Raw genomic sequence first — 17,553 nt, 5'->3', positions numbered from 1 at the left:
CCACAAGACAGGGTCAAGGCCAAGGTCTCTGAGCTTCTTGTCGAACCTGGATGGAATTATGGTGTTGAATGCTGAACTGTAGTCCAAGAACCGCGTACTCACATAAACATCCTTCTTCTCCAGATGTGTAAGGACAGTAGTAGAGCAGTGGCTATTGCGTCGTCCGTCAAAACAGTCTTGCAGCATGGAGACTGATTGGTCAGACCAATAGTGGTCGGTTTTAACTACAGCTGCCTCTTGTTTCAGCTTCTGCCTGTACATCGACAAAAGTAGGATCGAAGAGTGATCTGATTTTCCAACAGCTGGGCAGAGGAGAGCTTTGTAAGTGTTACAGAAGGGAGTGTAGCAGTGGTCAAGTGTCTTATCTCCACCAGTGCTCACCTGGATGTGCTGACAAAACTTCGGAGAGACTTTCATCAGTGACGCTCGATTAAAGTCATCGGTGACGATGAAGGCAGCCTCTGGGTATGTAGTCTCCAGCGCATAGATGGTCTCATTAGTTCCTTGAGAGCCAGGTCAGTACCAGCCTGCAGTGGAATGTACACTGCTGTGATGATAACAGCCGTGAACTCCCTATGCAGCCAGTAGGTTTACACAGCAGCACCAGGTACCCCAGGTCTGGGGAACAAAAGGATTTGAGAGCATGCACATTCTGGGGCTTGTACCGATCACTGTTGACCATGAAGCACCCCTCCTCCTCTACTCTTCCCAGTGATGTTTTTTGACCTGTCCGCCCAGAATAGGGAGAACCCAGAGGGCTCGATAGCGTGGTCTGGTATCTCCTCCGTCAGCCAGGTTTCCACCAAGCACAGAACATTACACTCCTTTGTCTCCCAACTGGTAGGAGATTCTGGCTCTCAGTTTGCACAGCTTGGTGTCTGGGGACTGAACGTTAGCCAGGAGTATGCTTGGGAGCGGTGGCCGATTTGCACGCTGTCACAGCCTCCCTTGCCTCCAGCGCTTCTTCCGAGGTAGTGGCGGTATAAGAGATGAGCCTCCCATGGATCGCGCAAGCAGGGGATCCCCTTGTAGGAAAGGCAGCACATAGTGGGTAAATCCTGTCTTTCCGATGTTCAGAAGGGTCAGTCTATCATATCTGATGTGACTATCAGCTACTTGAACAGAAAATGCGAAGAAGATTGTAGAAGTTAGTAGTATACTGTAGATTTGGAATGGAGCTCGCAACATGGCTGCTGTATGTGGCGCCAACTTTGTTGGGCATTGTATTGCGTTGCACGTTTATTATGTTTATTGTAGTATCTAGTCACATTAGTGGGGGCTTGGTAAAAGCAAAGGAAATAAGTTACTAATCCTTGTTTAGTTTGCTGCAGCTTCTTGCTTGGGATTGGCGGAGGTCGTATCTTTTGCTGACTGCTGAGATATCACTGAATAATGCTGAATAGTGCTTAGTTTATGCTTGGATAGGCTTAAGTTTCATCATTTAAAAATTTTATATTTGCTCATTTCTAATAAAGGATCGAATAAAGGATTTGACTTTTGGCGCAATCATTGGAGCTGGGGGTGCGTCATGCAAGTATAACTTCTCCTCAGCAGTCACAGGCTAGCAGCAATTGTTTTGGTCTGGTTTTGCCATGAAAATAACCATAAACCTTTGAACCAATTCCATATTTCATTGTCACACATCCCATTCCATGATGATCGGCCTTCTTAAGATTCTATCCATAGCCCCACCAATTGTCTTTTCTTCCTTATCAATAATCTATCGTGGGTCTTGTACACTGTAGAATGTTGCAGCCTTGAGACCTTGGATTGAAAGTGACCTAGTACCCAAAGATTTCTAATTCTATGAAGGAAAATCTAAATAATGTTTTGAGGATACAATGCAATATACAATAGCTGCAACGTTGGAGCAATCTTTAAATGCATTAAACAAAATTCTACCAGAGCAATGGATGATCGAACAGAGGAAATAATCCTTCACTGAAAACTTGAGAAGAGGCAAATTTCTAAAATAACACGTTAAAGGAAATCTTTTGCAGTGTTAAATACATTGCCAAAATTAACAGTGCTGGGTGCTCTGGATCTAACATCTAAAATCTATCATTACTGAAGAAAAGGATAACTGAAAATATCAATGTCAATTTCATTTTCACACACTCAATTTCCTAGATCCAGATTTTAATCATTCCTGTCAAATCACAAAGCCATTATCTTCCTGACACTTGCAGTGAGAAAGGAACTCAACATTCATTTAGCTCCCCCAAAAAATCACTGTCTAGCTAGACAAATATTATCTTCACACTTGACAAGCCGCCCAGTTAACTCGGCATTTACTTTTAAACTGAAGCTGCCAACACGTGGACAATTCGGTGCTGATATTTTAAATTCTGTAACTATGCATTTAAAATCTTTTTGAAAAAGGCATTACTGAAGAGAGATTTCCCCTTTAGATGCTAGAACTTAAAAAACATTTGCAGACAGGAAAATTTATGATCTGAAAAGATATAAAATTTGCAAACATGTTTGGGATGCAACACACACAAATTGTTGGAAGAATTCAGCAGGTCAGCCATCATCTATGGAAATGAATAAGCAGTCAATGTTTTGGGCCGAGAATCTTCTTCAACTCTAGCCCTGAGTGGCATGGCCTGAAGATTGACAGGTTAACATAAAGTGCGAGGTGCATCTTTAAGTAAGACAGTTTAATGTTATTAGCAGTAATATAAGAAAACATGCAGTCATATAAATATATGAAACAGCAGGAATAAAAGATGAAAAGGGCCTAGTGCCGGTGAGTGTGTCTGTGAGCTGGGACTGGATTGTGGTGGGCGGGGGGAGTGGCAGGACATTTAGACAGGGTATACATGTGAGCTTGGTGGCAGCAGGGTGTTCAAAAGTCCAACAGCCTGGGGGAAGAAGCTGTTGCACAGCCTGACAGTTCTGGTTCTTATGCTGCGGTGCTTATGCCTAAAGGTAAGAGGTCAAAGAGATGGTGGGAAGGATGGAAGGGTCTTTGACAATGCTGGAGACACTGCATATGCAGTACTTCTGATATATGCCCTGAATGGAGGGGGTGGGGGACAAGATTCCCCCCCCCCCCCACATTATTATAGGCTTGTATTGTGAAAAGTCATATATGTTTGTTTTACATTGAATTGACTTTATTTCTTACATCCTTCACATACATGAGGAGTAAGTCTCTGTTATGTCTCCTTCTGAATGTGCAATGTGCAAACATAGTAATTTATAACAAATAGAACAGTCAATGTAACACAGAAATACACTCAGATCAGCCTGAGTTAATCAGTCTGATGGTAGCAGCTGGAATAGATTGTGGTTGGGGTGACTCTGATCCCTAATGATCCTTCAGGCCCTTTTCTCAAACCTGTCTTTGTAAATGTCCTGAATCATGGGAAGTTCACAACTACAAATGCGTTGGGCTGTCCATACCACTCTCTGGAACTTATAGCTGTTTACTCTCTCAACCCCTGGTCCATTGATGTCAATAGGGGTTAGCCCATCTCCATTTCTTCTGTAATCAATAAACAAGTTCCTTTGTTTTTGTGACATTGAGGGAGAGGTTGTTTTCATGACACCACTGTGTCAGAGAGATGACTTCTTTCCTGTAGGCCACCTCGTTATTGTTTGAGATTAGGCCAATCAATGTAGTGTCGTCGGGAAATTGAATTGAATTGAATTGACTTTATTTCTTACATCCTTCTCATACATGAGGAGTAAAAATCTTTACATTTCGTCTCCCCCTAAGTGTGCAATGTGCAATCATAGTAATTTATAATAAATATAACAGCATTAGGGTTAATTAGCAGATTAGAGCTGTGGGTGGCGACACAGTCATGGGTATACAGGGAGTAAAGGCGGAGACTTAGTACACACCTCTGAGGGGCTCCTGTGTTGAGAGTCAGAGGGGTGGAGGTGAGGGAGCCCACTCTTACCACCTGCTGACGATCTGACAGGAAATCTAGGATCCAGCTGCCCAAGGCAGGGTCAAGGCTGAGGTCTCTGAGCTTCCTGTTGAGCCTGGATGGAATTATGGTGTTGAATGCTTAACTGTAGTCCAAAAACAGCATTCTCACATCAGTATCCAAGTGTAAAAGTGATTGAGCTCATTTGGGAGAGAGGCCAAGATGTTGGCTGCACCACTATGTTTGGCTTTGAAGTCTGCGATGGTATGCAACCCTCGCCACAAGTCACGTGTGCTATTCGTTGTGAATCTTGACTCAATCTTGTCCCTGTATTGTTGTTTCACAGCCTTGATAGCTTTGTGCAGATCGTAGCTGCTTTTCTTGAGCTACGTATACGAAACAGCTATATATCCCAATGCTAATACCGCTGACAACCAGTAGATCAGGGGTTCTCAACTTTGGTTCTACAGACCCCTTGCTTAATGGTATTGGTCCATGACATAAAAAAGGTTGGGAACCCCTGAGTAACAGATTTTGGTGCACTACTTACGATCCTATATCCCCCAGGTTGCTGTTATCTGGTGAAAAGATGCTCTCTTTAATGTTTCACAAATGTTCTTGCTGATTCACAAGAAACTGTTCAGAGTCGGAATTAGATTTACCAAATCATTACAGTGCATGATATGAAATTACTATAAATCACAAAAATATAAAAGTACAATAAAATAAACAAGTTTGTGGTCATGGGTTAATGGACAATTCAGAAATCTGATGGCGAAAGGCAAGTAGTTATTCCTGAATCAATGAGTGTGAGTCTCCAAGTGCTTGAGCCCCTCCTCGATGGTAGTAATGTAATAATGAGAAGAGGGCATATCCTGGATCGTGAGGGTCTTTAATGCAGGAATGAAACTTTCTTGAGACACAGTTCTTGAAGATGTCATTGACAATGAGGGTTGTGAATGATAGAGATGGCTGTCTATAACACTCTGCAGCCTCATGTGACTCTGTGCATTGGAGCCTCCATACCAGTTCTGGTTTCATGCATGTTGTGATTGGCCTGGCGCCAGACTCAAAGCAGCAAACTGAAATGGCTATCTATAGGCCAGTGTTAAGTATGGATATTCACTTCCACATGAAAGAAACAATTTCCAGTTTGCCATGTCACTACTCCAAAGAGAAAGATCTGCTTATAATGCATCATCACTATTCAGACAAGAGATCAGTCTGGTGAGATACAGTACATCTCTCTATATGTGAAATAAAAGCTAGCTGCCTACTGGAAAACCACAATCTGCCAATACATTGCATCCTGGTGTCACTGAGAGCAGCAATTTGCTCTTTTCTACATTTTTGGAATGTGGAAAGAAACCAGAGCACCAGAGGAAACCCACACAGTAACTGGGAGAACATAGCAGTGGTAACTGAATCTGAGTAATTGGCATTGCAAAGCATTACTAACTGCTATGCTACCATGCAACCCCCATGAAGCTTATATTACAACTTGACTTTTCCACAATAATCCAGCCAGCTCCAAAAATAATGAGCAAAGGATGATCTGTCTAGGGTCAACATAAAGATTAGATTAGATTAGATTAGATTATTAGGACACGCAGTCCTCTTTTATTGTCATTTAGAATGCATGCATTAAGAAATGATACCATGTTCCTCCAGAATGATATCACAGAAACACAAGAAAAACCGACTGAAAAACTGACAAAAACCACATAATTATAACATAGAGTTACAACAGTGCAAAGCAATACCGTAATTTGATGAAGAACAGACCATGGGCACAGTAAAAAAAAGTCTGAAAGTCCCAATAGTCCCATCACCTCACGCAGATGGTAGAAGGAAGAAAAAAAAAACTCTTCCTGCCATGAGCTTCCAGCGCCGCAAACTTGCCGATGCAGCATCCTGGAAGCACCCGACCACAGCTGACTCGAGTTCGTCCGAAAACTTCGAGCCTCCGACCAGCCCTCCGACACCGAGCACTATCTCTGCCGAGCACTTCGACCCCGACCCCAACAACGGGCAATAGGCTAAGCCGAAGATTTGGGGCCTTCCCCTCCGGAGATTCTCGATCGCACAGTAGCAGCGGCAGCAAAGCAGGCATTTCAGAAGTTTCTCCAGGTGTTCCTCCGTGATTCTCACGTCTGTCTCTATCAAATCAGGATTGTACACGGCCCCTAGTTAACACATACGATACCATTTTGGAGCAGCCATGCGTGCTGCGTCGTGTCGCCATCTTCTCCTCCCCCATTTCTTTTCTAAGAATGCACACCACCAGCGCCTCTACTTTATTCAGAAGCTTAAGATTTGGCTATGTCACCAAATACTCCAGCAATCTAATGGAAGTATCCTGACTGGTTGCATTGTGCCTACTAAAGCAATTCCAACAAAAAGGAACACAGGCTGCAGAGAACCGTGGACACAGTCTGGTCCATTATTGGTACAGCCCTCCCCACCACTGAAAGCAGTTAGAGGAGTCGCTGCCCCAAGAAAGCGGATTCTGTCATCAAAGATCCCCATCATCCAGGTTGTGGCCTCTTCTCACCAATACTATCAGCCAGGAGGTACAGAAGCCTGATGGCCCACGCCACTAGAATATCAGAAAGAGCTGCTTTTCTACAACTATCAGCTTCCTGCACTACCCTAACCATACTTATGCAATGGAATATTTATTATGTGACCTCTTGCATTACCATGAACTTATCTCTTACTGTGTCCTTTTACTGTCACACGGTGTATGCTTTTTTAAATCTCTTTTCATTATCTTTTATAACTTATGTATGATATATGTTGTGAGTGTTGTCTGTACCTATGTGCCTGTGCTGTTGTTGCAAGATTTATTTGGACCTGTTCCTCAAAGTACTGAGACGAGAAACTAGAATTAAACATCACCTTCAAGAGGTGATGCCTCAAGAAGACAGCATTCATCATTAAGAAGTCCTCATTACTTCCTTGTTACTACCTTCAGGTACAGCCTGAAGATTCACACTCAATGATTTGGCACCACGTCACCAGGTTCAGGAACAGTTATTACCCCTCAACTATCAGGCTTTTGAACCAAAGGGAATAACTTCACTCACCCCATTACTGAACTGTTCCCACAATCTATTAGCTCACTTTTAAAGAAGCTTCATGTTCTTGATTTTATTGCTAATTTATTTATTATTATTATTTACTCTTTTATTTTTGCAGTTTGTTGCCTTGCACTTTGGTTGCTTGTCCATCCTGTTGAGTACAGTCTTTCATTGATTCTACCGTGTTTTTACTGTGAATGCCCACAAGATAATGAATTCTGGGGTTGTATATGGTGACGTACAAGTACTTTGATAATACATTTACTTTGAACTTTGAACAGATTCTTCCCCTCCACCATCAGATTTCTGAATGGTCAATGAACACTACTTTCGTTACTCCTTTTCTCTGCACTTTATAAAAGGGAGACACTGCCTAGCAAAGCAGTCATTGATGCAGTGATCTGAGGCAGAGCTTTGGCTCATTTGGGCTTTGGAGATAACAGGTCGAGGCGAGGTAAGTTACCTCTGAGGAATGGAAACTGCAAGTATGTCTGTGAGGCTGGTGTTCTGTACTGGTTGTCAGATGCGGGAAGTCCGGGAGACTCCCAGCCTCCTGGACGGCCATATCTGCACCAGGTGCATCAAGCTGCAGGTCCTTCGAGACCGCATTAGGGAACTGGAGCTACAGCTTGATGGCCTTCGTCTGGTTAGGGAAAGTGAGGAGGTGATAGAGAGGAGCTATAGGCAAGTAGTCACACTAGGGCCTGGGGAGACAGATAAGTGGAAAATAGTCAGGAGAGGGAAGGGCAAGAGTCAGATACTAGAGAGTACCCTTGTGGTTGTCCCCCTTAACAATAAGTACCCCTATTTGAGTGCTGTTGGGGGAGGGGGGAATGATTTACCTGGGGGGAGCAACAGTGGCTGCACCTCTGGCACAGAATCTGGCCCTATGGCTCAGAAGGGTAGGGAAAGGAAGAAGGTAGCAGTAATAGGGGACCCTATAGTTAGGGGGTCAGACAGGCGAGTCTATGGATGCAGGAAAGAAACACGGATGGTAGTTTGCCTCCCAGGTGCCAGGGTCCGGGATGTTTCTGATCACGTCCACAATATCCTGAAGTGGGAAGGTGGACAGCCAGAGGTTGTGGTACATATTGGTACCAACAGCATAGGTAGGAAAAGGGAGGAGATCCTGAAAACAGACTACAGTTAGGAAGGAAGTTGAGAAGCAGGATCTCAAAGGTAGTAATCTCGGGATTACTGCCTGTGCCATGCAACAGTGAGTATAGGAATAGATTGAGGTGGAGGATAAATGCGTGGCTGAGGGATTGGAGCAGGAGGCAGGGATTCAGATTTCAAGATCATTGGGACCTTTCTTGGAGCAGGTGTGACCTGTACAAAAAGGAGGGGTTGCACTTGAATCCCAGGGGGACCAATATCCCGGCAGGGAGGTTTGCTAAGGCTATTGGGGAGAGTTTAAACTAGAATTGCTGGGGGGTGGGAACTGAACTGAAGAGACGGAGGAAGCGGCGGTTGGCTCACAAATAGAGAAAGCTTGGAGACAGTACAAGAGGGAGGATAGGCAAGTGATAGAGAAGGGATGCGCTCAGACCTATGGTTTGAGATGTGTCATTTTAATGCAAGAACCATCATGAACAAAGTGGATGAGCTTAGAGCGTGGATCAGAACTTGGAGCTATGATGTTGTGGCCATTACAGACTCGGATGGCTCAGGGACAGGAATGGCTACTTAGAGTGCCAGGCTTTAGATGTTTCAGAAGGGATAGGGAGGGAGGCAAAAGAGGTGAGGGTATGGCACTGTTGATCAGAGATAGTGTCACGACTGCAGAAAAGGAGGAAGTTATGGAGGGATTGTCTACTGAGTCTCTATGGGTGGAAGTTAGAAACAGGAAGGGGTCAACACTACTGGCTGTTTTTTTATATACACCACCCAACAGTAACAGGGACATCGAGGAACAGATAGGGAGACAGATTGTGGAAAGGTGTTATAATAACAGGGTCGTTGTGGTGGGAGATTTTAATTTCCGAAATATTGATTGGCATCTCCCTAGAGCAAGGGGTTTAGATGGGGTGGAGTTTGGTAGGTGTGTTCAGGAAGGTTTCCTGATACAATATGTAGATAAGCCTACAAGAGGAGAGGCTGTACTTGATCTGGTACTGGGGGAATGAACCTGGCCAGGTGTCAGGTCTCTTAGTGGGAAAGTATCTTGGAGATAGTGATCACAATTCTATTTCCTTTACCATAGCATTGGAGAGGGATAGGTACAGACAAGTTAGGAAAGCATTCAGTTGGAGTAAGGTGAAATATAAAGCTATCAGGCAGGAACTTGGAAGCATAAATTGGGAACAGATGTCCTCAGGGAAATGTAAGGCAGAAATATGGCACATGTTCAGGAGATATTTGAGTGGCATCCTGCATAGGTACATTCCAATGAGAAAGGGAAAGGATGTTCGGGTTCAGAAACCATGGTGTACAAAGGTTGTTGAAAATCTAGTCAAAAAGAGAAGAAAAGCTTACGAAAGGTTCAAAAAACTAAGTAATGATAGAGTTCTGGAAGAGTATAAGGCTAGCAGGAAGGAGCTAAAGAATGAAATTAGGAGAGCCAGAAGGGGCCATGAGAAGGCCTTGATGAGCAGGATTAAAGAAAACCCCAACGCATAGTCATAGTCATAGTCATACTTTATTGATCCCGGGGGAAATTCGTTTTCGTTACAGTTGCACCATAAATAGTTAAATAGTAATATGTAAATTATGCCAGGAAATAAGTCCAGGACCAGCCTATTGGCTCAGGGTGTCTGACCCTCCAAGGGAGGAGTTGTAAAGTTTGGTGGCCACAGGCAGGAATGACTTCCTATGACACTCTGTGTTGCAAATTGGTGGAATGAGTCTCTGGCTGAATGTACTCCTGTGCCCAACCAGTCCGTTATGTAGTGGATGGGAGACATTGTCCAAGATGGCATGCAACTTGGACAGCATCCTCTTTTCTTTTCAGACACCACCATCAGAGAGTCCAGTTCCATCCCCATAACATCACTCGCCTTATGAATGAGTTTGTTGATTCTGTTGGTGTCTGCTACCCTCAGCCTGCTGCCCCAGCACACAACAGCAAACATGATAGCACTGGCCACCACAGACTCGTAGAACATCCTCAGCATCGTCTGGCAGATGTTAAAGGACCTCAGTCTCCTCAGGAAATAGAGACGGCTCTGACTCTTCTTGTAGACAGCCTCAGTGTTCTTTGACCAGTCCAGTTTATTGTCAATTCATATCCCCAGCTATTTGTAACCCTCCACCATGTCCACACTGACCCCCTGGATGGAAACAGGGGTCACTGGTGCCTTAGCTCTCCTCAGGTCCACCACCAGCTCCTTAGTCTTTTTCACATTAAGCTGCAGATAATTCTGCTCACACCATGTGACAAAGTTTCCTATCGTAGCCCTGTACTCAGCCTCATCTCCCTTGCTGACGCATCCAACTATGGCAGAGTCATCAGAAAACTTCTGAAGATGACAAGACTCTGTGCAGTAGTTGAAGTCTGAGGTGTAAATGGTGAAGAGAAAGGGAGACAAGACAGTCCCCTGTGGAGCCCCAGTGCTGCTGATCACTCTGTCGGACACATAGTGTTGCAAGCTCATGTACTGTAGTCTGCCAGTCAGGTAATCAAGAATCCATGACACCAGGAAAGCATCCACCTGCATCACTGTCAGCTTCTCCCCCAGCAGAGCAGGGCGGATCATGTTGAACGCACTGGAGAAGTCAAAAAACATGACCTTCACAGTGTTCACTGGCTTGTCCAGGTGGGCATTCTACAAATATGCCAAGAACAAGAGAATAAGACATGAGAGAATAGGACCAATCAAGTGTGACAGTGGAAAAGTGTGTATGGAACTGGAGAAGATAGCAGAGGTATTTAACGAATACTTTGCTTCAGTATTCACTTTGGAAAAGGATCTTGGAGATTGTAGGGATGACTAGCAGTGGATTGAAAAGCTTGAGCATGTAGACATTAAGAAAGAGGATGTGTTGAAGCTTTTGGAAAGCATCAAGTTGGATAAGTCTCCAGGACCGGATGAGATGTACCCCAGGCTACTGTGGCAGGCGAGGGAGGAGATTGCTGAGCCTCTGGCAATGATCTTCGCATCATCAATGGGGACAGAAGAGGTTCTGGAGGATTGGAGGGTTTCAGCTGTTGTTCCCTTATTCAAGAAAGGGTATAGAGATAGCCCAGGAAATTATAGACCAGTGAGTCTTACTTCAGTGGTTGGTAAGTTGATGGAAAAGATCTTGAGAGGCAGGATTTATGAACATTTGGAGAACATTATGAACAATATGATTAGGAATAATCAGCATGGCTTTGTCAAAGGCAGGTCGTGCTTTACGAGCCTGATTGAATTTTTAGGATGTGACAAAACACGTTGATGAAGGTACAGCAGTAGATGTAGTATATATGGATATCAGCAAGACATTTGATAAGGTATCCCACGCAAGGCTTATTGAGAAAGTAAGGAAGCAGGGTATCCATGGGGAGCTTGCTTTGTGTATCCAGAACTGGCTTGCCCACAGAAGGCAAAGAGTGGTTGTAGACAGATTATATTCTGCATGGAGGTTGGTGACCAGTGGTGTGCCTCAGGGATCTGTTCTGGGACCCATTCCCTTCGTGATTTTTATAAATGACCTGGATGAGGAAGTGGAGGGATGGGTTAGTAAATTTGCTGATGACACAAAGGTTGGGGGTGTTGTGGATAGTGTGGAGGGCTGTCAGAGGTTACAGCGGGACATTGATAGGATGCAAAACTGGGCTAAGAGGTTGCAGATGGAGTTCAACCCAGTTAAGTGTGAGTTGGTTCATTTTGGTAGATCAAATATGATGGCAGAGTATAGTATTAATGGTAAGACTCTTGGCAGTGTGGAGGATCAGAGGGATCTTGGGGTCTGAGTCCATAGGATGCTGAAAGGTGTTGCACAGGCTATCTCCGTGGTTAAGAAGGCATACGGTGCATTGGCCTTCATCAACCGTGGGATTGAGTTTAAGAGCTGAGAGGTAATGTTACAGCTATATAGGATCCTGGTCAGACCCTACTTGGAGTACTGTGCTCAGTTCTGGTCACCTCACTACAGGAAGGATGTGGAAACAATAGAAAGGGTGCGGAGGAGATTTACAAGGATGTTACCTGGATTGGGGAGCATGCCTTATGAGAATAGGTTGAGTGAACTCAGCCTTTTCTTCTTGGAGTGGCGAAGGATAAGAGGTGACCTGTAAAATGATGAGAGGCATTGATCATGTGGACAGTCAGAGGCCTTTTCCCAGGGCTGATATGGCTAACACAAGCAGTTTTAAGGTGCTTGGAAGTAGGTACAGAGGAGATGTCAGGGTAGTTGTTTTTTTTTAACGCAGAGAGTGGTGAGTGCGTGGAATAGGCTGCCGGCGATGGTGGTGGAAGCAGATATGATAGGGTCTTTTAAGAGACTCTTGGATAGGTACATGGAGCTTCAAAAAATAGAAGGCTATGAGTAACCTTAGGTAATTTCAAAAGTACAGGTTCAGCACAGCATTATGGGCCGAAGGGCCTGCATTGTGCTGTAGTTTTTCTATGTTTCTATGTTTATTTTTGTAATTTTTAGCACTTCATGTCATTGCACTGTTTTGCGGCCAATAAAGAACACATTTCATGTCACGTGTCAGCAATAATAAACCTAATTCTGACTCTGTATTCTCTCACTCTCTCCATGTCCTGCTCATTCATGAATCCTATTCATCCATTAAACAATCTACACCAACTCCTACAAAAAGCTGGAGGAAGTCAGGTCAGGCAGCACCTATGGAAGAGTACAACTGACGTTCTGGGCTGAAACCTTGCTGAAGGTTTTTGACCCGAAACGTTGACTGTACTCTTTTCCATGGATGCTGCCTGGCCTGCTGAGTTCCTCCAACATTTTGTGTGTGTGGCTTGGATTTCCAGCACCTGCATTTTCTCCTGTTTGTGACTGGATTACACCAGCTCTGATCAGTTTTAAGCAAGTCCATCAGGGCATGACACTTTTCAAACTCTTAACTTCTACCAGTGTTTTGTACCTACACTGCACAAATTCTGGTCTCTTGGGATCTCCAGTTTTTACTGTTTCATAACCTTGAGAATGTTATGCTTATGCTGCATGTATTCATTTCTTCCATTTCTGTTTTTTTAAAAAACAATCCAAAAAAAATATATCTAAACAAGTCAATGCTTGGGTAATAAATGAACAAGGGTAATGAATAGTCCTGAAGAAGGGTCTGGGCCCAAAACGTCAACTGTTTATTCATTTCCATAGCTGCTGCCTGACCTGCTGAGTTCCTTCAGCAAATTGTGTTTGTTGTTCTGGATTTCCAGCATCTGCGACTTTCTCGTGTTAACAGAAACAGAACAATTGGCTATGAACTGCAGTAACATTCTTGTACCCAATATAAATCAAAATCAGAATCCGGTTTAATATCACATATATGTTATGAAATTAGTTGTTATGCAGCAGCAGTACATTGCAATACATAATTATCATAAAACTATATATTACAATAAGTATATCTTTAAAATTAAATTGAATAAGTAGTACAAGAACAGTGAGGCAGTGTTATTGAGCTCGTCAGTTTCTGATTCTGTTGCGTTCATGGTCCATTCAAAATCTGATGGCGGATGGGAATTAAAAGCTAATCACTACGAAATCACTTCCCTAGAAGAAAGCAATATGTATTTATAAGTGTCAAACGATGCATTACCTGTCTGCAGGCCTGAATTCATATTTTGACACCACAGCTTTAAACTGTAGAACTCCTCGCGCCGTAAGACAAACAAAAGGGCGATGTCGCCGACGGCTGACCTACAATGTGCCAATATAAGGCGAAATACAATAAGACGTTTCGGGGCCGCACTACTTACCGGCACAGCCCCGGACCGGTGGGCTCACACACTGGGCGATGTCTGTGTTTACCATCCGGCGCGTTGCTCGGGGACGCGCAGCGCGCACCGTCCCGTCAGCGTGCGGGAGCGGGATGTACCACTGGAGGTTGAGGGGGCGACAGCAACCGATCTGTGAAATAATAAGCACAAGGGTGCCCTGCGGATGTGGGAAACCTGGAGCGACGCGCACAGAATGTCGACTCTTTATTCCTCCACATAAATACAACCCTGACCTCCTGAGTCCCTCCTGTAAAATAAGCCTCATGGCAGCCACAGCGCCACGGTAGGTTGGCGACCGCCTGATGGTGACGCGCGGGGTTAGGAGCGCGGCGAGAGGCTGGCGGCTGGCGCTCGAGCCGGTTTAAATCAAGGCGCGAGAGTCGGCTCCGGCTCGAGTCCGTTTCCGCGTCAGGAGTGCCGACACCACATTGTCACTCACGGCATCTTCAGCACGCCGGCAACTTGTCCACTGTGAAGGCAAAAAGGTAATTTCCCTCTTAGGAGGAGCTGGGGATATCTCTCCTCTAATCTGCTTATAGTTTGCCTTTATTTTAGAAACTATTGCACAGTGCCCCCCCACGTGAATGTCTCTTTGCCCCTGCTCACGTTTATTATCACTGTCTCATGTGGCGTGAAATGTTACTTTGCGGTAGAAGTACGGTGCAAAAAAAAACGCAAAGTTACCGTGAATTACAAAGTAAATAAATAGTGCAACAGTAAAGGATGAATAAAAGATGCTGGAGGAACTCAGCAGGCCAGACAGCATCTATGGGGAAAAAGTACAGTCGACGTTTCGGGCCGAAACCCTTCGGCAGGACTGGTGTTTTCCACAGATGCTAGCTGGCCTGCTGAGATGCTCTAGCATTTTGTGTGTGTTGCTCGGATTCCCGCATCTGAAGATTTTCTATTGTTTGTGAATAAGTAAAAGATTCTCTGGTGCCTGGTCCAGCCTTTGTCCAATTAACAAAATCTAACTCAGCACTCGTGGTCTAAGCCATATTAAATCAGTGACTAGAATCAGGGTTATCACTGACATATGCCATCAAATTATTGTTTTGAGATGCAGTACAATGCAATGCATAAAAAATACAATAAGATATAAGAAATACAAAAAAATAAATCGAGAGTTCAAAAAGTGAGATCGTGTTGATGGACCATTCAGAAATCTGATGGGGAGAGGGAAGTAGCTGCTGTTGAATCGTTGTATGTGTTTTATGTTCTGCCCTGTGGAAGTACCAAGGGCATGTCCCAGATGGTGATTGATGCCGCCTTCTCGAGGCCCTGTCTCTTGAAGATTTCCTCGATGGTGGAGAGTTGGCAGAGAGACTCGATGGGCCAAATGGCCTAATCCTACTGCAAGACCTTATGATGGAGCTGGCTGAGTCTATAACCCTTTGCAGCCTCTGATCAGAATCAGGTTTAATATCACTAGTATATGTCATGAAATTTATTATTTTGTAGTAGTATCGTGCAACACATAAAAACTGTAAATTACAGTAAAAAGCCTATATATTAAAAAAGTTAAATAAGTACTGTAAAAAGAGGAATAAAAGTAATGAGGTAGTGTTCAATGGTTCAAAGTCCATTCAAAAATCAGATGGCAAAGGGGAAGAAGCTATTCCTGAATTGTGTGTCTTCAGGCCTGTGCTATGGAGGCTTCGTACCAGGCTTGAGATGCAGTCAGAATGTTCTCTGAGGTATGTCTATAGAAATATAGTGCAGCTACATGCAACTTATTCACCCAAGTTGTGACAATACCAACGTAGCCAGTAGAACTCCTGGAATAGTTCTCAGCCTTGCCTGTTCTTTTCAATGCTCTGTGCCCATCAATACACCGGTGTTTCTAATCCTGCACCTTTAATGTTTCAAGCCTCGTATTTTCACTTTATAATGTACTTATTACGAATTTATCAAGTTTCTGCCTCGAATAAAAAGTCTGCAACGACCACCTCACTATATACCACACTACTGGGTAGGCCATAAGATATAGGAGCAGAATTAGGCCATTTGGCCCATTGAATCTGTTCCATCATTTCATTATGCCTGATCCAATTTTCCTCTCTGCCCCAATCTCTTGCTATCCACCCACACCCGTTCCCCGTATCACTTCATGCCCTGACCAAGCAGGAATCTATCAACTTCTTAAATACACAAAGATTTGGCCTCTACAACCTGTAGCAACGAATTCCACAGATTCACTACTCTGGTGAAAGAAATTTGCCCTCGCCTCTTTTCTAAAATGATGCCCCTCTGTTCTGAGGCAATGTCTGTTGTGGCATGAATGAAATCACCAGAGAGAGAGTTACTGGTAGATACAAAACTGCTTCTTTATTTGACGAAACAAGGTTTAGCAGGCATCATACAGATGGAGATGCTTTTGGTGGAAAGGTCTGCTGCCCAATGTGGGGCTCGATATTTATTTGCCACACACACAAAGGACAATTCCACATTTGCAAAGTATAAATAAGGTTTTCTTTTGAAGCTACATACAAAACTTAACACCTGATTACATTCATCCGACAGATGCCAGCAGGTCTGGGCTGGTATTCAGAGTTTTTAGGAAATGTATTGTTACAAATGGACTTGGATATTGATATTCACAGCTTTTAGGAAATGTATTGTCAAGGAACAGAAGACTGGTGTCTGGAGCCATTAACAGAAGACTGGTGACTGAAGCCATTTACTAAGGCTACGTCCTCAATTGGCCGGATAATTTTGAAAACGCCGGTTTCGAGTTGAAACGACAGACATCCACACTAAGCGTTTTTCAAACTATCTCTGTCCACATTAGACGGATATTTGGGCGAATCTCCTCCTACTGGGCACGCGCAGGACACACAGAAAGCAAGTGAAGATGAAACGGTATACTTGGTGCGCATTTTTCCAGTTACAGAGTAGAAACTACTGCATAGAGTCTTGTCATCTTCAGAAGTTTTCTGATAACTCTGCCATAGTTGGATGCATCAGCAAGGGAGATGAAGCTGAGTACAGGGCTACGGTAGGAAACTTTGTCACATGGTGTGAGCAGAATTATCTGCAGCTTAATGTGAAAAAGACTAAGGAGCTGGTGGTAGACCTGAGGAGAGCTAAGGTACTAGTGACCCCTGTTTCCATCCACGGGGTCAGTGTGGACATGGTGGAGGATTACAAATACCTGGGGATACGAATTGACAATAAACTGGACTGATCTAAGAACACTGAGGCTGTCTACAAGAAGGGTCAGAGCCGTCTCTATTTCCTGAGGAGACTGAGGTCCTTTAACATCTGCCGGACGATGCTGAGGATGTTCTATGAGTCTGTGGTGGCCAGTGCTATCATGTTTGCTGTTGTGTGCCGGGGCAGCAGGCTGAGGGTAGCAGACACCAACAGAATCAACGAACTCATTCGTAAGGCCAGTGATGTTGTGGAGATGGAACTGGATTCTCTGACGGTGATGTCTGAAAAGAGGATGCTGTCCAAATTGCACGCCATCTTGGACAATGTCTCCCATCCACGACATAATGTACTGGGTGGGCACAGGAGTACGTTCAGCCAGAGACTCATTCCACCAAGATGCAACACAGAGCGTCATAGGAAGTCATTCCTGCCTTACAACTCCTCCCTTGGAGGGTCAGACACCCTGAGCCAATAGGCTGGTCCTGGACTTATTTCCTGCATAAATAATTTGCATATTACTATTTAACTATTTATGGTTTT

General features: G+C 44.1%; 2 protein-coding genes across 5 annotated transcripts in view; one reads left to right on the top strand and one right to left on the bottom strand.

Moving 5' to 3' along the window:
- Positions 1-14,133, bottom strand: part of kiaa0825 (KIAA0825 ortholog) — a 309,600-nt gene extending 295,467 nt beyond the window's left edge. For all 4 annotated transcript variants that reach the window (XM_063069273.1, XM_063069276.1, XM_063069275.1 and 1 more), the window contains exon 1: positions 13,837-14,133. The gene's annotated coding sequence lies outside the window, so the exon portion shown is untranslated. The remainder of the gene's footprint in view (positions 1-13,836) is intronic.
- A 128-nt stretch (positions 14,134-14,261) lies between these two features.
- Positions 14,262-17,553, top strand: part of slf1 (SMC5-SMC6 complex localization factor 1) — a 142,102-nt gene continuing 138,810 nt past the window's right edge. Inside the window, exon 1 of the mRNA XM_063069131.1 lies at positions 14,262-14,342. The gene's annotated coding sequence lies outside the window, so the exon portion shown is untranslated. The remainder of the gene's footprint in view (positions 14,343-17,553) is intronic.

The sequence above is a fragment of the Mobula hypostoma genome, chromosome 16 (assembly GCF_963921235.1).
Source record: "Mobula hypostoma chromosome 16, sMobHyp1.1, whole genome shotgun sequence".
In the NCBI taxonomy this organism is placed as follows: Eukaryota; Metazoa; Chordata; class Chondrichthyes; order Myliobatiformes; family Myliobatidae; genus Mobula; species Mobula hypostoma.
The sequence above is the reverse complement of the archived record's forward strand: the minus strand, read 5'-3'. Positions and strand labels throughout refer to the sequence as shown.